The sequence below is a fragment of the Aptenodytes patagonicus genome, chromosome 2 (assembly GCF_965638725.1).
Source record: "Aptenodytes patagonicus chromosome 2, bAptPat1.pri.cur, whole genome shotgun sequence".
In the NCBI taxonomy this organism is placed as follows: domain Eukaryota; kingdom Metazoa; phylum Chordata; class Aves; order Sphenisciformes; family Spheniscidae; genus Aptenodytes; species Aptenodytes patagonicus.
The window spans coordinates 100,702,171-100,721,434 of NC_134950.1; the positions used below are offsets into that span (position 1 = coordinate 100,702,171).

The following is a 19,264-nucleotide window of genomic DNA, read 5'->3' on the forward strand; positions in this document are numbered from 1 at the left end:
AAACCACACTAAGACATGTTAACAGTTCACAGTTAATGGTAAGCTTAACGTGAGTGATGCACAGCGTTTGCCAAAAAATAAAAGAGGGGTTTACATTACTGTTACACTGGAAACAGGATGTTAAATACATCATTTCTCCAAAAAAACAAACCAAAACCTAACATAATTTAGGCATTAAGAAGCAGAAGCTTGTGTCAGAGAGATCTTCTGTGCATCATTTCTCCTCTCCACTGAAATAATCAATTTAAAGGAAATTTTATTCTTTTAAAAACCCCACTGTTTCTTGTAATAACTATTTGACAATCCAGCTGATACTGGTGATTGTTGTGTTGTTTTAATATGAGATAATTAAATAAATTATCACTGTGTTTTCTCTACTGTTACCTGTCTTTTTTATTCTTCCCCAATCCCTTTTCACATTCTTTTACTCTAGTGGCCACAGCAACCCTTGTTTCTGGCTGGGGAATGTATTACAAATCTCACTGCTAATTACAACACCGCAGTGTTCCTAGAGGGTACCTGAGTTCAGCGGTGCTTAGCTGCAGCGTCAGGCGAGGGGATTTACGGGGTGAAGTGACATCAGCCTGCTCATGGCAGTCCTGGTAAGGTCAAAGTGAGTCTCTCTTGCAGATCAGGAGTCAGATGGGTCCTCTTCAGACCCAGTGTCTCTGAAATTCAACCGTGTGAAACCATGCTACTGAATTTGATTAAAATTTTATTATTGACTTCAGTAGAGGAAGGTTTGTGGATCAGCTACAGTCACTTTGGCTAGCTGGTGGCATTATTCCACAGATACTGATACCTGAAGAATTGCATTTTAGCTGAGCTGGTGCTATAAGCTGAGAATTGGGCTATTTTTTCTTTTACTTGAGTAAGAAGTGTAGTATTTTGTGTATGAGCTCACATGACATTGCATCATCAGGCTTGCTGATTTATTAGATATTCACAATGATATCTCTTGGCCAGTACTGGAAGCTGTGTCACAGGCTTGTTTTATCAATGAGAAAAGTGCATTTGTACATAGTTACATGTGTTTTTTGTAAATTAATCAGAGGAACAGTAATTTTATGAAACGTAGAATTCGGAACAGATTAATCTAATTGTGTTCATGAAGCACATCAGCTATAAAATCTTTGGAAAGGAATATTAATCAAGTTGATCAAAGGTGGCTTGAAGTACAGAATTCAAATATGAACACAATTACTTTCTATCTGTCTGTATGTTTGCTGTAGCTTGGTAAATTGGTAAATTTATTAATACAAAAATAAGTTCCATTTTGCTTTTTGGATTCCCCCCCCCCCCCCCCCCCCCCAAAATGTGTCATGTTTTAAAAGCAAAGATACGGGAGGGTAAAACAGATAAAATTTTGCATTTTATAAAATGCAGTAAGTAAGGAGCGTAATAAAATAAGCAATTAAAACACAAGAGAAGGTCATAGAACCATTTTTTCAATTTAAAAAAAAATATTTTTTATCCTATTTAATTTTTTTAATGACTCAAGGTATCTCAGATAGTGCTGTGTAGGCATTGCTGAAAACAGAAATCCTCCGTAAGAATCAGAAGAGAAATATGACCGTGAGCAGAATGCCCCACCTGTGATCTGAAACATTCGCTTACACACCCGGGCATTGTCCCTTGACAGATCCTTCTACAAACCATTATAGCTGTTGTGGAGGGACCTGCATCCTGAGCCGCAGTATCACATTCATTTTACAGAGGCAGCCACAGAGTTACTGGATGGTGATTTGGGCTGATCTTCGACTGCCTGCTCAGAGGTGGTCTGTCCCCCTGTGAACTGTCCAAATCACCCTCTGTTCAGCTTCCTCTTCGGGCTTAGCAGCATTTCCCTAAAGACTGAGACTCTACTCAGGCAGCGTTGCCTATGATTTCAGAAGAGATTGTGCCTAAGGATTACAGATTTGGCCCAGGGTATTTTCTTCCCTCAGCAAGGGGAGGCGATGTTGCTTGTCATTAAGATTGAACTTCTGAGTAAAATGTTTGGCCTCAGACACACCAATACTGGTATTTCTATCAATATTTATGCAAGTAAAACACTACCATATGAATATCATGAACATGATCTTTCAGTTAACACAAGATTTTAATTACATACTAATGTCTTAAGATTTGAGCATCTGGTTTAAAACAAACAAACAAACCCCATCTCATTAACATACGGTGGAGGTTTCTCTGTTGACAACTGCTGTTGTCTCCCTGGCACCCAAATGAAATGGTACCTCCTCCCCTGCTTTATTACAAATGAGAGAACTAACACATCCTAGATTTTGTATTTCTTTCCTCTGGATTCTCTCTCCCTTTTTCCCCACCAGCTACCCTGGCCTATGTTAGCGTGACTCCTCTGTGGGCAACGCTTGCTCATGGAATAGCCAAAGACAGACTGGTGGATCTGGGCAAACACTTTGCCTTTGCATCTCCCTAGTTTGCAGAACTGAGAAGCTGCTTCGCCTCTTTGCTTAGGTCTTGTCTGTCTCCTCTTTGAATCAGGGATGAGTTTCAGGTTTCCTACTTAGCAGTCTTGCTAAATTTTCTTGGATCTCTGCTGTGATCTGGCCTGATATTTTTGTTGTTGATGACACGGTCTTGGAAAGCACTTGTGATTTCCTTTGTGAACTTGACAGTTGATTAATTAAATTGTGGGGAGATAAGTGACACAGCAGTGCCGTCTCTGTAACACGTGTTTTGAGGTCTGTGTTCTATTTTACGGGGAAAGAGGATGATGGTGGATCTTATGGACCAATAATCTATAGTTTAAAGTTGCATTGTGTGTTTGTTTGGATAGCACACAAGTATGTTATATAGTGACTTAAAATATATGTGATACTACAATACCAGAAGGACCGAAGAAGGAGTAAAAAATCTGTATTTTGTTCCATGTTTGCACAAGCTGACAGAATAATTCAGTCCTGGTGTCCGGTCTTCAGCTGTGAGAGTGATACAAACCGGCATGGGTACGTCCCACCATTTGTTGGTCACCACCAGTTTATTTTGATTGCAGCTCACCGGCAGATTCAGGGGGAATACAGTGTGTAGTGACTGAGTGATTAAAGTAATTCCTGAGTGGAAGTATGACATTCGTTACATGACACTACTATCCAGGTGTTGTTACTTGTTAGAGTACAGCCAGAAAGGGCCCTAAGGGAAATTGAGGTGGGTAGAACGTTTACAGTAAGCATCTGAAATACATTAAACAGCAGCAGTCAAGCACACCCCTGTTACCTAAGGAGTCGAACTTGTTGAATGTCATGTTGGCTGTATGGAATGGAAGAAATGCAAACTAAGACACACTTCTGCTACGTGTGCAGCTCTGCTATGAAGTGTGTTCATCTGAGCTGTCAGCTGGCTGGCTGCAGTGTTTGGTGCTGTTTATACAGCTCAGCCAGAGTGTCTCTATGAAACCAGTAGTGCTGTGCAGCCTGTGCTGCAGCAACCAGGGTTTTATGCACCTTATCTTATTTAATGTAAACTGTGCCTGTTATGCGTCGCACTGAGGCGCTCAGCCAAAGGCTGCGGTGGAATAAGGGGTCAGGTTCCCACCTCCGTTAATTACTTGGATGGTTTCAATGGAACCACGTGGGCATAAATGTGGGGTGACAGAGCATGGGATCTGGCGTGGGGTCTCTGGGGCGTGTCGGGGCCCTCTGGACTCAGAGCTGTTGCTGGCAGGTCAGCATTGCTGATGAGACACTGCTTGGTTGGTGCTGCGGCAGTTGAGCTTTAGCTTGGCTTTTCCTCCAAGCAAAGAGGGAATGAAAACTGTTCCTCCGTCAAGTGTCATTGGTCTTCTTTCCGTGCTTCGGGTGGATGTGTTGGTGAATTAGACTAATCTTTCTTTATAGAGCCTAAGCAGTGTTTTGCCCTTTCATCCTTCTGTCCCATTTTAACCTTTTCCAGACTTTATTATTTTGTTGCTGGCCAATTAATTTTTCTCCTCACCCCCCCTTCTCTACTGAGATTGTCCCATGCTCAGCAGTTCTCGCTGCTGCGTATCTGACCTACTTGTACGGCTCCCTCACCAGGTTCGCTACCTGCACGATACTTTGATTGTGTGTTGGCCCTTTCTTCGGCTTGATTTTTGTGTGTGTTTCTATGTGTCTAAAATCCATTTCTGCTCGGAGGGTTTCAATACCTCAGTCATTTTCTGCAAAACTGCAAATTTGAATGTTGTTTCATCTACCTCTCTTCCGTCCTCATTAGTCATAGCTGGATTCTGAGCTTTGCAACCCTGATGATCTGCCTGGACAAGCCTTTCACTCCATACAGCCTTCCCCTTCTCCTCATGGAAAAAACCCCTTTATTTCTTCTCTGCAGCTTCACTGTGGGTGCCCTTTTCCCTGGCCTAACACTGGATTTTCAGTCCTGCGTACTCCTGCCAGTCTTCCCTGGCTTCCAGCTGCAGTGTCTCTTCAGCAGGCATCTTGCTTTTCAGGCTTGTCAGCTCATCTCTAACAAATCAGTTGCGTATGTTTGTTTGTATAATATTACATGCTGGTAGTGTCAAAAAAACCCCAAGAAACAAAACAGTTGTTTTTCTGTACCTGAGCATGAGCCAGAAGCTGCCCCCTTTAGGTCATCAGTTCATAAGATAATGGGGTCACTGTTACTTTATTATCATATCAAGTGGTCTGCTAATCAAAGAATTCTTTTACTGTGTTAATAGCAGCACTTCAAATTGTTAACATTAGTAAGCTTTAAAAATGTAATATAACTTTCACGTCATACTGGTGAGACAAAAGTAAGAGCTTGGGCATTTTTCCTTGGGTTTCCCGTCGTTTTCATACTGTGACTCTGCTTCAGTGGCAAAGTTCTGTAGTAGCAGGTTGCAAAACTTTCAAGATAAAATGTAAGCTAAACCATAAAAGAATGTTTGAAAAGCACTTCATTCAGAAAAAAGAAAAGAAATTGAACATGGTATGCATTTTGAGTGAGGCTCTTCAGTGAGGGAAAAATTCCTGGACTGCTGTGGAGAAGTACAGGAATGAAGCACCGTGCCACTGAATGAGGGAAGTTCACGAAAGGTATGAAGTGAAAAAATGTGAAGGGTTTTTTTCTGTATCACTAGGGTTTTGCCAAGAACTGACTATTGGAATGATAATGTGGTTATAGTAGATTTAAAAAACCCCAATTTGATAAGTATTTTGGTTGATAAATTTGGAGATGATACGTTTTCTCAAAAAACTAGGCTTTTGAGTGAAAGGAAAACTGTCAAGAAAACCCCCAACCTTTTATCTTAAAATCTATACCCCTTCTTGCTATAGGTAACACCAAAATAGATACAAATTAAAGGATATTAAAGGAAAATATACACTATCAAAATGGATTTACTCAGTGTATTTAACAATAGCTTGCATATAGTTAGTTTCACTTTTCCTCTATGTAGACATTTTCCCAAGGTGAGAGAAGCATCTGAAAAAAACCAACCACGTGCTTATAAGATTATAAAAATTGGTGCAGGGAGCTCAGAGGTATGGGTTACTACTTTTAAAATCCTCCATTAAAAACAAGACTAGACTCCATATTGATGGAGTCCTTTTAAAGGCAGTGCCCTTTTAATCAGCAAACAGGTCCTCTGTACATCAAATAATTAAAAATAGAGCAAAGTTTCTGAACAAGGCGTCTGGCAGAAGCGTCTGTACTTCCATCTGTGCATGATTAGCAGAATGTTTCATGATATTTAAATAGCACAAGCTTTGCTCTCTTTTTTATTATTTGTTGTGCTGAAGACCTGTTTGCTTGTTAAGTGGTCTTTTTTGAATAGTTACTGGCAAGGAATCAGGAAAGTGTATGAAGACATCTTGTATACACTGCAAATGCCAAATTGTCCCTTTTTTTTCAAAGAGACACTGCCCTTACTATTTTTTTGATAGGAGTTGTACCACATCCTTCACTTGGTTTTTAAAATTTCTTACGGGCCAGTTCATTTCAGAGGGAGTTTAGCATGTGTTGTGGTCACTGCCCATTGACTACGGTTTCACTGATACAGCTATTATTTTTGTTATGGTGGAGCTCAGAGGCACGTTACAGTACGAGTATGCACCGGGGTGCATTTGCAGAGTACGTGTGGCGGTTCTGATCCGCAGCTTCTGCTGGCTGTGCATGGGAGCCATGCGTCTAATCTGCTGCGCACACTACTCTGAAGCCTTACCCTTTCAGCAGGGACGTAATCAGCCAGGCAACAGCTTTCCAAGTGGTTTTGAGGCCTTAGGCTGGGACTCCTCCTTGCTGGCAGACATTCAGCATCGGATTGTGTGCTCTCCGTCTCTGGCTAGCAACACGGCACTTTGCAGTTGTAGCCACTGATTTCCCTTCGTACTAGTAAAGTTTTTGTGTGTGTGTGTTTTACAGAGACCTGAACAAGTAGGTATAAAATGAAAAGAAGCCGCCGCCTGGATGCTAAGTGTGTTGCTGTAGCTGGCTGAGGGCAGTTTTGTTACGTGCAAGTGCCCAGTTGTTCAGAGCTGGCAGGGAGCTGAGACACTCCGATGGGCTCAGAGGTCTTTTGTGGAGAGCTGGTATTCAGTCTTTGGACAATTTGTGTTCTTGGATGGGCATGGAAAATAAGAGCTTTTGTGATGTGTGTAAGTGGGGTTTACTCTGTAGCTGGGCTTTTTGTTGCTGTTTTTTTTTTTCTTCTTGTGTTTGAGAAAGGCTGTGATGTGTGAATACTGACCTGGGTCATCTCTTAACTTCAGTTCAGGACTTCAAAAGAAATTCTGGTTACTACTGAGAGCAAAGCTGTTCACCTGTCAACATTAGTGTATAAACTCTGCGTGTTCATACCTCAGACAAAACACTGAGAAGCTTCGGCCTTGGAGAAAGATCCTGCTACAAGTCTCCACGTAGAGTTCACCTCACCTAGCTAGTGCCGTGTTACGGGTGTCCATCATGCTGTTTCTGGCCCAGCTTCTGCAGAGCAGAGTGTTCTGGGGTCTCAGAGCAGGTTCTCCTCAGCAGGGTTATATCTCATGTGGGCGAGCGGTTGGAAATTCGGGGGGGGGGGGCGGGGGGCGGCAGTGGTAGGACCATTTTGCAAATGCTTGTCCATTGCGTGGTTTGGCTTCCAGGTGCCTACGGAGGCCTGAAGATAAATGAGTAGATGCGGAGGAGTCCTGGAAGGGCAAGAGAAGGAACAATCATATTTTACTGTAAAAGCTCAGGGCAACAAGTATGCCCATTCCTTCAGCTAGACCTCTCAACTAGGGCATGAAGCAGTTCCACTCACATTTTACCCACATCGCTCCTGAAAACTGTTAATGTTGGTCCTCTTAACAACTGATTTCTGCAGAAAGAAGGAGAATTAATTCTAGAGCTGATTCTTGATTGATGCAGTTTGGTGGGCCTAATACTAGCATCCCTCCAGGAGCAGGAAGCAGAAGGAAGACTCGGGCTCATTTTAGACAGATGTATAAAGTTGTGTTGGTAGTTTGGTTAAACTAAGCCAAGTTTTGTGTTTTGTTCCTAGTACTTGTTCTCAGAATGTACCATAATGGGTTTTTTGGAACAGCTTCAGCTTGTGTTGTGAATGTTAATTAATTAACATTAGTATGAATTGCATATTATCCAATGCAATTTGTTTTTCTGTGTCTTCTGTCATGCTCAAGGTACTTCAAACACTTTAAAATAATGAGTTCAGCTATAATAGTGCTGTGGCTCTGTAGACAAACATAGCCGTCCTTTTGGGTGCAACAGGAGATCAAATTCAAGGATGGTTTCGCTGATTGGAGTAGGAAGAATACTGGTTGTGATGTTAGTATTACCCCTGCTATTTTTTAAAAAGTATTTGTGACAGGCTCCTTATTTTGGTAGACTGGATTTTGCTGTTTATTACTTCATTTATAACTCTCAATGCAGTGTAAACAGAATGATGAAGAATTGCAGGGCGCATTATTCATGAGCTGTTGTTTAAACCTCATTTTTGCATTCTAGCCCTGATTATTTCACATCATGACATACTACATGAAAAAGCTGGTAGTCCTTGATTTCCTGAAACAAAACCAAAGCTTCCTTTTATGACCCTGCAAAAGCACATTGTAGCAAAGCAGGTAAACTGGATTTCAGCTTAAGATGGTAGGATCCTGTTGATTTGTGTGGAAAAATGAGGGTTCCGTTAGTTCTCTGCAGGTCTCCAGAGGAGAGGGAGTGCCTTGTATCACTCAAAAACAATTTCTTTCAGCTGGCTGGAGAGAAGCATGGATAGCGTCCAACATACAGATGTCCCCAGGTACAAGGTTTATAATGGAAATGTTGATGACCAGTCAGTATAGAGATATTAGCAAGTATTTATATAACTCAGAGTTGTTGATTACTGTAGACATGTTGTTTTAGGCCTTGTTCCCACTGGCATTCCTCCTGTTGCCTTTCGGAGGGTTAGGATCAGACCCCTTTGGCTCAAATTTGGAGTGAAGCTAATTAAGACTGAAAGAAGTGTGCACATCCTGAAGTCAGCCTCCAGTTTCAGAGGGGAGAACAGTGGGAAAAACTGACCTGTACAATGATACTGAAGTACTTTATGGCATGATCAAGCCATACATTGAAAATAAAGCTTTCCTTGAGTTATTTGGGATATTTCATTTTGATCTGTAGCTTGTAGTGTTGTCTGTTAATGGAAGGCTCGATGTGGTTTTTGTGCATTCCTCATAAAGCTGTTCTTTGACAATGAGAAAAACATATCTATCTAATTAACATGCACCTTTCTGTATACAGGAACAGGCATTCATTCTTTTCAGTTTGTACTATTATATGAAAGCTTCCCTAAAACTTTGGCAGCTTCGTAGGAAGGAGTGGCAGTTCAGTGCATTCTCAGCTGTGCAGCTCTGATGTATGTTGCTTTTAAAGACACCTACATGTTATAATAAAAATACCCCTCATAGCCAAAGATATGTAACCACAGTCTAGATAATTACAAAAGAAAGAGACTCAACTAAGTACTGAAACAGGAAAAAAAGCAAAAATGAAAGATTCTTTTTTTATTTAAGAGCAGTAGAAATGATAAAGGAAAGAATTACTATTCCATAAATATTAAAAAAAAAAAAAAGCTTAGTGGTTCACTATAAGTTAAAGTGCTATCAGTTAGGGAATACATGTGGAACAAAAGTCTGAAATACTAAATACTATAAATTCAATTGATATTCAGGGCTCAGTTGTGCTACAGAAAAGGAATAAATGTGTAGCTTTGCTAAAAACAACAAAAGCCAATTTGGGGAAATGTATGAGTACTGGTAGAAAAGCTGAACAATACATCTCTATGTAAAATTGCATGTGACTGGTGTAAGTGCTGTTCTGTCACAGCTAGGGCTGCTGAAATTGTAAGCAGGTAGCAAAAATTTACTGTTTAATATTTCACGGATAATAATTGTTCTGAATGCTTTAACTAGCACAGGAAATGTAGTGTCACAAACTTGACATTTGAATACTAATATTGGTACTGAAAGAGTCTCACCACAAAGAATGCCAGGACTGCAGGAGGAAGGACAGCATTTTGATCAGATAAAGACAGAAAATTTTTAAAGCCCTTCAGACAGGTTGAAAAAATGCCGTATGAAAACGGGGGCAAAATTACTTTTCAGGGTTGGACATGTTATATCCAGTTGTGCGAATATTGCTATACAGGTAAAATTGGAAGTAGAGAGATGTTTTTCTGTCATTTCTGTCTTTCCCCCCTCCTCCCGCATTTGCTATTTGATGGAGACTGTCTCAAAAAGGTTAATAGCACAGGGCTACAAAGTGTTTTGGATTCACTTGTACAAATATGTGAGTGTATATATATGCACCTCAAGAGAAGGTGCATAGGCATGCCTTTACTGTCCATTCTCAAACTTGCTTGAGATGTATTGTAAGTTGTCTTCTGTAATGTCAAGATTTGGCTGCAGGTTACTTTATTAACGAGAGACCTTTCTTTTCTAAGAATAAAGTAGGGCTGAGTTTCCCTTTTTTTTAACAAGCAAGCTTGCTCTCCCCATGTCTCTGTGCAGATGAGTGTGTGCACAATCTCTTACTGTAAGTTCATTATGGCTTGCCTGGTTCTTACAAAAATGTGTGGTGAGGTCAGAAGGAGAATACAGCACTTCACATATAGATACACAGTAAGTTGCAGCCTACCTACGTGGTGGAGCCCAAGGACGGTTCGTTGCCTCTTTGCATTCACAGTGTAACAAACTTCCCCCAAAGAGGATGCAAAATAAAGATGGAGACTGGTGAAAATCACTAATGATACGATACTTTGCAAACAGAAGAGGCCAGCCAAAGCCAAGCCCATGTGAGGAACAGGAATATTTCTGTTCTGCCGCTCTGTGTAGTGCAGTGTTGTTGTGGATGGTACCCCACTGTTGATAAATCTCTTGATAGCTTTTGGCAATTATGTAGATGATTTGGTAAGTCACTTAGCTGGTGATAGCACTGGTAGGTACATTGCTTTCCAAAATATCTTATCATGGAGTATACAGAGCACATTTTTGGCTTTGTACTGCCAGCGTAGGTTGCGCCAGTTTGATTCTAGCTGTTTAGCTATGTGCAAGCTAGTTAAAGGAGTTTTCTTTTTTTGGGGACAGGAAGGAAAAGTTTTGTCGGCCTCCTTTCTGAAAGTGTTTTGGTACTTGTGACTTCTTTTTCCATTCAAAAATGTACCTTGCACTTTGTCTCTAATTTTCAGATGTGATTAATGGTAACTTTTATCTTTAGAATGCAAATGCAATTTTAGCATAGTTTTGCACTGTATAATACTTCTCTTTGCACAAACTGCTTACGAGACAATATAAAAAGATAGGTAAGTATTTAAAAACCAACCAACAAAGCAAAACCAAAATACAGGTTCCCTTCTGAAATGTTTGTATACTCATAGTTGTAGGTACTGCAACATATTTATGCCGAAGATGCACCACTCTGCTTTGTCAAGTGTAGGCAGCTCCCTTTAGCCGTGTGTTACCCACTGTAAGTAGGAGGAGAAATCAGGCAGGTCGCTAGAACTGTTGCGATGCCTTTGTGTTTCAGGGGTGGTAACCTATGCAGAAACAACCCCTCTGAGGTGCCTTTGCAGGGGGGTGTTGGGGAATCCCAGATGCCTGGCAGTTGTCAGCATTCCTGTCCAAAGGGTGAAACAACAGCACTTTTATTAAGAAATGCAAATCGCCTGCTGTTGCTGTTCATAAACAAAGTGGGCAGCCTCCTGACCCCCAGGTGATGCCAGTGGTGTTTTAGCCTGCCTGAGTTGTTGAATTCGTTAGGGACAATCTCATTTTCACTAAGGAGACCTGGACAAGATAGCACACGGAGATCTTGCTCTCCAGGGTTGTGCTGTTTGTAAGGTGATTCACAGCATGTACAGAGTGGATGGAAAATGTTGTCCTGGAAGCATTCCAGTTTGTTATTATTTTGAAGTCATTTTGCCCAGGCACAAATGCTGATGATTGTATGGGGAGCCTCTGGAGCTACAAAGAGTGGAAGGTGAGTCTCCCACACCTTAGGTTAGGTTGTAACTAGTAAATGACATTTTATTTTGTGGCCAGCTATTCACCCGACTATCCAGACCTCTGTTCTAAATAAAAACCAAGAAAATAAAATACTCAAGAGACTTTGGCCTGTTACAGGATGGGTTGCTGTTGCAGATGATTATATAGATCTATTTTACTGCCTGTTCCTAACGCCAAGATTTAGAAAAGCATCTTGATGTTGAACTGCCCAGAAACGCAGCTCAAACTGGGAGTAATCATACCGAAACAAATTACTTTTTTTACATCCTGTACTTCCGCTATTTCTTCAACTGTTTCCCAAAGTGTCAGCTGCATCTACTGTCAGTGGTAGGATAATAGGTTAAATGAATTTTTTTTTTTTTTTTTTTTTAATGCTCTAGTATAGCTGCTCTTAGGGACACAGAAGTAAATTGTTAAGATAACATTAATCTTCTGATTTAGAGCCTGAACCTGCTCCCTTGATGTTAGTGCAAATTAATGAAATTAGGATCAGACCTTTAAAGAATAAGAAGAATAAAAAAAACCCTAAACCCCACCTGTAGTATCTTAGAGCTGACCAAGTTAAAAATATGAATGAAAAATTGTGACATGTGCCTTAATCCTCAGCTAATTTTCGTGGTGAATGGAATAATCTTCCATGGAGCTGTGAGTGGCCAATGTGTTATTGTACATCAGGGCCCTATTAATCCATGGATTATTGACAGAGCATATGGTAACTGTTCCAAAGCATGCCATATACAACATGCTTTTATCTTTGTATTATTGTTTAAAACTACATTCTAATGTGTCACTGGGGATATATGTAGTCCTAGAAAAACTGTTTGCACTGTGGTATTTGCTAGCAATATCGTATGTGGCCAGGATGTATACTAGATATTCAAATTACGTATGCTGCAGAATTTGTGAATTTGCATTTTAAAATACTTGGCATTTCTGGAAATACCCCGAGGTGTAACTGTCCACAACTTCCCTCTACTAAGTAATTATTAAATACTTGCTTTCAAAGCTGAATCATTAACCAGCTGAGGAGTGGGTTTCCCAGCTAGTGATTTTAAAACCTTATAGTCAGGACTGTGACCCAGAAAGTTTTTTTTAACATTATTGCTGTCCTGTTCATTAATACGTGTGAAGTACTGAAGCCTGTTAGCCGGATGCCCTGCATCCCCAAGTGCAGTTTATTACCCTGCCTTTTAGAAAAAGTGATAGCTAAGGAGAGGTGCATGCAAAATCACAGCCTAATTTAGTTTAATCTGGAGATATTTCACCTGGCATCAGTCGCCCAAGGAGAAAAAGGTTGCTCGCGCCTCTGGTCAGAGCTACCTATTGCACATGTGAACCCTTGGGAGTAGGGGTTCAAACCCTGGGAGAGCAGACTGACATCTGTCCTTCCCAGGGGGACATTTTGGAGAGCGGGGGTGTGGGTTATGGGAGTGCAAGGGGTCTTCCACCTGAAACTGTGAAAGCTGGGACCTCGCCTGCCTGTGTGCTGTTGAGGGATGGGGAACTGCCTGGGGGCAGGCGACCAGATTTTCATTTTTCCCATCTGCCCCTGCCCACCCTCTGCTGTTGCGTTTTGGTGAGGCTGACTAGTTTTTTGTACGGTACTTGTGGGATTTTTGTGTGATAAGGAGCACTAAATAGAAATGCATTCATTATACTTGTATCTTACTCCTGTAGGTATCCCACTAGCTTTAGAGATGAATCTGTCCCCCACCTTAAGCAAGTCCTCCACGTTTTGGGCATTTGACTTCCCAGGGGGCTGCGGGGCAGGGGCGTTTCCTGCCCCCACTCCACCCTTGAGCAAGCTGCACCATGTTTGCAGTGGGCGCCCATTAGCCTTCAAATAATATCCATAGCTTTTCTGTGAACTCCATCCTTCCCAGGTGGGGGAGATGCTGGTGGCGGGGCCTGCCGAGCCTCTCCTGAAGCCCCTGGGGTCAGGGAGGGCCCTGGGCTTGCCCCTGGCTGCAGGGCTCCCGGACTAATACCGCCACCCACGTCTCCCCGAGCACCTGTGGGCGTGCGCTTGAGGCTGGCCGCTTCCCCTGCCCTGCCTGCCTTTCTGAACCCCAGCCCCGTTGTGTTTCCTGGAGCGGTGCTGTGTGGGCGCGTGGCGAGGCACTCCCTGCTCGCTGGACCACGCTGCGCTCGGCGCTCCCGCCGCACTGGAGCAGCAGCTGCTCCTCACAGGGGTTTTTCTGCTGCTCCTTGCTGCTTCAGGGTCAGGTTTATCCCAAGGGCGTGCTTGTGGGTGCCCAGTGCCGGTGGTGCAGCTGGGGCATGGATGGGGTTAGAAAGAGGGCTGAGGCACGTGGGGGCTGCCTGCAAGCCTGTACACCTTCTGTAAAGGTTCAGGATACCCAGAAAATATTAAGGCAACTAATTGCTAAGCCTGGAGTTTGTTTAAATACACCCCAAATGTTGCGTAATGTCTATAACCCAAACTTTTCCGTCCTTTAGGAACGTTGCCCCTTTGGGGTAACTGGATGCAACATGGTATCATGGATACAACAGTGCTGCACCACCCGTGCATAACTGTGGGGAAAGTACACACCATTGCAGTCTTTGCTGGAGGTTGTGTACTGCAGAGCGTTGTTGGTTACATTGGTTAATTGGTTTGCAATGTAACGGTGGTTTTTAGTTTGTACTCTATGGTGGCAATAGTGACCAGTGACTGCGATCTGTGAACCAGTTGACTGAGAGCCTGCCTCTGAAGAGCAGTCACTCAGGAGAGCAAGCTGGCTGTCAGCTGGTGCCCGGTCGCTCTGTGGAGGGCTTCACTTTCACTGGGAAAACCTTAGGGAGCTTGGAAACGGGAAAAGATTGAAAGCCTGCTCAGCCTTTCCGCAGGTGAGATCATAAAGTTATCTTTTTGGTGTGCTGATTGTTTTGTAGATTATATTTTTTTCATTTTCATGTAATTTCTCCTGCTTCTTTCCTGTACATTTTCAGTTGATTGATATCTCTGTCTTTCTCTTTGAATATACGTGCAGTTTTTTGATATCCAAAATTCTTTATTGAGCCAATAAAGTAATTAAACTGGGTGACTTTGAAAACACGATAGGGTAGCCTAGTGAATTTATTTAAAAAATTAATGTTTGACTTACAACATCTTCTGTGAAGTTACCAAACATTCTGTGAGCGGTGTTGTAGCTACGGCTGTTTTCAGAGAACTTGAGAGTTTGCTGAAAAGTCATCCTTCGAAGTAAAATATTTTCTGCTTGTTTTCATTATGAAAGGGAATAAACTGTTACTGGCAGTGTTTGTGGGAATCCATCCATTTGTCAGACCTTTTAATAAATGATAATACTCCCCTGGCCATTTTTGAGATACTGAAGTGTGGAAGTGAAAAAGCCCTCATTTCATTATTTAGATATTATGCAAATAATCCTTTTTTGCGCTATCTCTGGCAGCTTTTTAAAAATTCCACTGCACCCCCAGTAGATGGGCCCGAAAAAGGAAAAAACAGTCCTGAAAGTTCAGCCTGGTTCGTATCTGAGCGTGCCGTCTCTCTTGCTTCATCGCGAATTCACAGCAACCCACTGGCATGATAATGTGGAACGAGCTGAGGAGTCATCCGCAACTTTGCTTAATCTTGAACAGTCAGGCTGGCAAGAGAGTGGAAAATGCTCTTCAGCGGGAGGTGTGATGCTTAGAAAGGTCCTGAGATGGAGCACAGAGTTGTGCTGTGTATGGGGAGTAAATTCTCGCTGAGATAGGGACGGCCTTGCTCCTGTCCCGTGCCTGTTGGTGCCATGGTGCAGGGCGAGAGAGGAGGAGCAGCAGGTTGTGCCCCCGGGGCAGGCAGCTGCCTGCCCTTCCTAGCTGTGTTCCCCTGGCGCTTTGGTGGTCCTTGTCCATGTGTGGTGGCAGGGAGGTGCTCGCCGGGGGGTTCGCTCAGGCGGTGTTCTTCATGCTAGGACAGCTAGGACTCACGGAGCCTTGCTGGAGTTCAAGTGAACTGTATAATTAGTATCATTTTAGCTTCCAGTTGGATGTCATAGTACCAGGAGGCTGTTTCTGCTTTGCATAACTTACTAGAAAAGATATTTTTACTTTCCTACATGTACGCCTGTGCTGGTTTTGGCTGGAATAGAGTTAATTTTCTTCACAGTAGCTAGTATGGGGCTATGTTTTAGATTTGTGCTGAAAACAGTGTTGATAACACAGGGATGTTTTAGTTACTGCTGAGCAGTGCTTACACAGCGTCAAGGCCTTTTCTGCTTCTCACCTCACCCCACCAGCAAGTAGGCTGGGGGTGCACAAGAAGCTGGGAGGGGACACGGCTGGGACAGCTGACCCCAACTGACCAAAGGGATATCCCATGCCGTATGACGTCATGCTCAGCATATAAAGCTGGGGGAAGAAGAAGAAAGGGGGGACGTTCGGAGTGATGGTGTTTGTCTTCCCAAGTAACCATTACGCGTGATGGAGCCCTACTTTCCTGGAGGTGGCTGAACACCTGCCTGCTGATGGGAAGCAGTGAATGAATTTCTTGTTTTGCTTTGCTTGCATGTGCATGGCTTTTGCTTTACCTATTAAACTGTCTTTATCTCAACCCACGAGTTTTACCTTTTTTCTGATTTCTCCCCCATCCCACTGCGGGGGAATGAGTGAGCTGCTGTGTGGTGCTTAGTTGCTGGCTGGGGTTAAACCATGACAATGCCTTATATAGAAGAACATGTGGTGTGGCTTTTTGTCAGGAGACAGTGTGAACTGTATTTTCCAGTATCACGACCAGCGAATGTGAAATCTGCATCAAAATGCTTTTCCCAAGCATCCTTTAGGCCGACTAGGGAGAGGTACTGCTGGGTGTGCAGGATGAGGATGCTCATACCTGAGCTCGGGGCAAATGCCTACTCTAGTCCCCACTGGTGTCAAGGGAGTTTTTCCATTGAGTTTATTAGTAGTTGAACCGGGGAAGTGATCTGAGAAATCTTCCAGCCTGAAGGATGTGAAGTAGGAATGAATGGGAGGAACCCTAAGCGATATGAGGGAAGCAGCAGGCTAGGAGAAGGAGTCCAATAAAATCAAATAATAAAACACACCCATAAAACTGCAGGACCTTAAGTTTGAAAGAGTAGCTCCATGCTTACATGCTTGGCACAACTTTCATTTTTAATTTGCCTCCTTGCTTCAGGCTTCCTCCTGCCAGAGAGGTGGTCTGTGTGCCTGCCCTCTGCAGCTGGAGAGTCCCTGGTCTGGTCATGCCAGCAGTAGCAGAGGGCCATAGCCAAGGGAGATAACAGAGTCTTCCCTGTAGCAGTCGTTGGTGTTGGGTGGGTGTGCTTGGCTGGTTTTCCAGATCACAGACTTCAGGCAGTAGGGCATTAGAAATATTACAGGCTGTTAAATATATTGTTGGAGCACTTGGCTGCACTAACTGCTGCTTTTAATAGAGTTCAGATTTGAGATTTTTGGGACTGAGTGGGTTTGGATGTAAACTTTGTTAATTTGGTTTTGAAAAAGGAAGTTCTTTCGTGCTTTGAAGGAAAAAAAAATATGAAGACGGAACTGCAAGTCTCTTCCTTAAATCAAAGTTTTCTGCCTGAAATGGGAACAACTCAGCAGAACAGTTTAAGTAAACATGGCCATAACTGCTTATCTGAGACACTGGCATCCTCTCTTCTTACTGTGTTACTTTTTTGTGGTATCCTGGCGTCTCTCAGTCACTGATGTGTTTGTCCTTCACAGGCATGTACTTTTACGTCCATTTGATAGTTGCCACCAAGATTTGAGGCTTCATCTGAAGAGCTTGCTCCAGGAGTGTAGGTTCTCTACACCTCTGTAGATGAGATTTTTGAATTGCTGTCTGAAAGGTCTTCCCCCTCCAGCCCCCACTTTCTCTCTACCTCTGTCGTGGCTTCTTCATTTATTATGGGGGGAAAAACAGAAGCAACTGTTCCTGAGTCATATCAGGTTAGTGTTCAGCACAGAACAGGATAAAATCTAGGCCAGTGACGGCAAGTGACTGATGATGTCCAGTTGTAGCCTATATGGGGGGGTCAGTGAATGTAGTATAAACACTGGGAGAATTGCTGAAAATCACATATGTATGCGAGAGGGCAAGGAATTAGGTTCTGTCCTCTAAAGCTAGTGCCTGAGTGTCAGATCATGTTTCTTCCACTAGGTAGAAAAAATGCACCATATTGTGAGAATGGCTTATTGATACCTAACAGTACAGCTCAGGTGGTTTTGCCTGTGTGTGTTAAAATACTGTAGACTCACACTGGGTCTCTTCTTCAGGGAGCACTGCCACATGTAGGTAACTTTTGTGCACTTACGTGCTTCCACGGTACCGTTGCTTGAAACTTCATTATTAAAAATAATTTTTATTTAAGTTAATATTTTGCTCTTACGGCTGGCTTCTAAAGGACCAATTTGTTTTGATTAGTACATGAACAACAACAAAAATAGTTACAGAATGTAGGATAATAATTTATTTGATAGGTCTGGTAAAGTAAAAAATTCTGTGGTATTTGGTAGAGTACTTCCGCATGTTCTGTAGCATATTCTTTAAAGTAATGGAAGAATAAGAAATGAGAAGTGAGAGAAGCTTTTTGTTTTTTCATGGGAATTAATGTGTCTATACATTTGTGAGGCTCTAGTATATGTTTTTCCTGGTTCTGGCTATGTTACGAAGAATAAAATGAATTAAAGAAAGAAAAAGAGAAAAAGACGACTGTGCTTCTCTCTCTCTGCCAGTTCTGACATGCTTCAGATGATAGTGCATCAGGACATGGAAAGTGATCTTAGCCATATTTTTAGTCATATTTAAAAAAAAAGATACTTTTTGGTGAAATAGTCTCCGAAATTATAAAGCTAGTATATGTGCAAATGTAAGTATATTGCACCGCCAGTGTCAATCTAGTACATAAAGAGCTTCACAACTGTTTGGATCTGCTCTTCTTTCATAATGGACTGCAACTTGTTTACTAATGCTTGAAAGCATGTACACATCAAATAAATCTCTGGTATTTGGGCCGTAGTGTACCAGCATTATGCAAAGGGAAGATTAACCACACTCTATATTAAGCTACGATCCACTTTACTCTTGATTCCTAGCTATACTAAATCAACCAAACCATCAAAGAACAAAATTAGTGGAAGGGTTCCTCAGACAATAGATTTATTTCCATGTTTATTTGTGTTATTGTTAAGAAAAGGGCAATCAGAAGGGCAAATCTCCTTGGGGCTCAGGGCATTATAAATTAATCATAAGACATGAAGTGAGCTTTTGGGTGTGGAAAACTAGCAACAGATGCAAATGCTACATAGCTGCATTGTGTGGTGCATATGGTGTTGCTGCAACCGCCGAGAGACAATACGCTCGCTTTGACTGCTGGTGCTGTTAATAGATAGTCTTTAGTAAGCATTATATTGGCAATCTGACACAGAATGAATTTGCAAGTGACTCAAAAGACTTTCCTAACATGAAGCATCTTTATTGCATATCATTTTAGCTCTTTCCTGTTTTTACTCTGCTCTCTTTCAGCGAAAAGGTCAAGAAAAGCAGTAGCTCAGTGGCTGAATTTTTCAGAAGTGCTTTACAGCAGGGAAAGTGGGGAAACCTGTTAAAGTGGTGTCTTATTCAGTAAGTTAAGCCTTTTGTTCTTCAGTTAATTTGTTTTCCCTATTTTTTTTGTTGAATCTTGCATATCAGATTAATTAAAGTGACTTTCAGGGTATCTCCAGGCAGGTGCAGAACTCCTCATCCCCACCTCAGCTTTCCCCGTCCCCCAGAGGTAGCCTTTGCCGTATGAAACCTGTCAGCCCACCTT

The 19,264-nt window shown here is 42.3% G+C and overlaps 1 protein-coding gene across 9 annotated transcripts in view; it reads left to right on the forward strand.

Annotated features, from left to right (window-relative positions):
• ATXN1 (ataxin 1) overlaps positions 1 to 19,264 on the forward strand; it is a 253,466-nt gene that overhangs the window by 36,182 nt on the left and 198,020 nt on the right. The window contains exons 1-2 of one of the 9 annotated variants that reach the window (XM_076330587.1): positions 17,274 to 17,402; positions 18,979 to 19,077. The exons of 7 other annotated variants lie outside the window; for them this stretch is intronic. The gene's annotated coding sequence lies outside the window, so the exon portion shown is untranslated. Of the gene's footprint in view, positions 1 to 17,273; positions 17,403 to 18,978; positions 19,078 to 19,264 lie in introns of those variants that run through there. One more of the 9 variants, XM_076330583.1, reaches the window with a different exon arrangement.